The 1486-nt window shown below is 45.0% G+C and overlaps 1 pseudogene; it reads right to left on the reverse strand.

The window, feature by feature from the left end:
- Nucleotides 1-727: 727 nt before the first annotated feature.
- On the reverse strand, nt 728-1237 carry LOC100587434 (annotated as a pseudogene).
- Nucleotides 1238-1486: the final 249 nt, after the last annotated feature.

Raw genomic sequence — 1486 nt, forward strand, 5'->3', positions numbered from 1 at the left:
CAGTTGACAAGTATAATGGAGTTGAAAATTGGTGATCTATATATACTTGTTAACTCTCTGTTAACTAGACATGTGTTGGCAGCTCTCATGGAGTGAGCTCTTCGCATCTGCTAGAACTTTCCAGATATTTTCTCATTTAATCTTCTGAGCTCTGCTCTACGTGGTGGGCTTTAGGTGGGGAACTGGGGCTCTCATCTCTTGCTTGTCGAGTCTTAGTTGCTGTCCTTGACTCCGGTCCCTGTGATAATGCAGTTTATAGAGAGTCTGGAATGCCTGAACTAGGAGAAACCTCCAGGGGATCCAGTTTGATCCTTTCATTGTATGTGAGGCGTCTGAGGCCAGAGAGGCTGAGTGATGTGCTCAGGTTTGCCCGGAGCACCTGCCTCCTAGCTCTAAGTTCTCTCTATTACATCACAGCATATTCGACACAATTCAGCTGCTATCTTGATTATCCCCAGGAGTAGGGAGATTGATTTTATGGTCCAAAACAGGATCCAGCAAACAGAGCCTGTCTTTTTTTTTGGTTATTTAGTTTTTATTTCATAATCATAAACTTAACTCTTCAACCCAGCTAGGCATGGAAGGGAACAAAGAAAACATGGAATCCAAAGGGAACTGCAGTGAGAGCCCAAAGATTCTAGGATACTGCGAGCAAATGGGGTGGAAGGGTGCTCTCCTGAACTACAGAAGGAATAGTCTGGTGGTTAAGATAAAACACAAGTCAAACTTATTGAAGTTGTCTGCAGTCAGCAATGATGATCTTCTTGCTGGTCTTGCCATTCCTGGACCCAAAGTACTCCATGGCCTCCACAATCTTCATGCCTTCTTTCACCTTGCTGAAGACCACATGCTTGCCATCCAACCACTCAGTCTTGGCAGTGCAGATGAAAAACTGGGAATCGTTTGTGTTGGGTCCAGCATTTGCCATGGACAAGATGCCAGGACCTGTATGCTTTAGGATGAAGTTCTCATCATCAAATTTCTCCCCACAGATGGGCTTACCACCAGTGCCATTATGGCATGTGAAGTCACCACCCTAACACATAAACCCTGGAATAATTCTGTGAAAGCAGGAACCCTTATAACCAAATCCTTTCTCTCCAGTGCTCAGAGCACGAAAATTTTCTGCTGTCTTTGGAATCTTGTTTGCAAACAGCTCAAAGGAGACACGGCCCAAGGGCTCGGTGTTGATAGCGATGTCGAAGAACACAGTGGGGTTGACCATGGCTGATAGTACAGGACTCCTGGTGGTGGCGTTTTAAAAGCTTTTTTTTTTTTTTTTTTTTTTTTTTTTTTTGAGAGAGGGTCTTGCTCTGTTGTCAGGGCTGGAGTGCAGTGGCACAGTCATGGCTCACTGCATCCTTGACTGGCAGGGCTCAAATGATCCTCCCACTTCAGCCTCCCGAGTAGCTGCTACTGCAGGTGCATACCACCCTATGCATGCTAATTTTTGTATTTTTTTGTAGAGGTGGGGTTTTACCATGTT

Source organism: Nomascus leucogenys, chromosome 13 (genome assembly GCF_006542625.1).
Source record: "Nomascus leucogenys isolate Asia chromosome 13, Asia_NLE_v1, whole genome shotgun sequence".
Classification (NCBI taxonomy): domain Eukaryota; kingdom Metazoa; phylum Chordata; class Mammalia; order Primates; family Hylobatidae; genus Nomascus; species Nomascus leucogenys.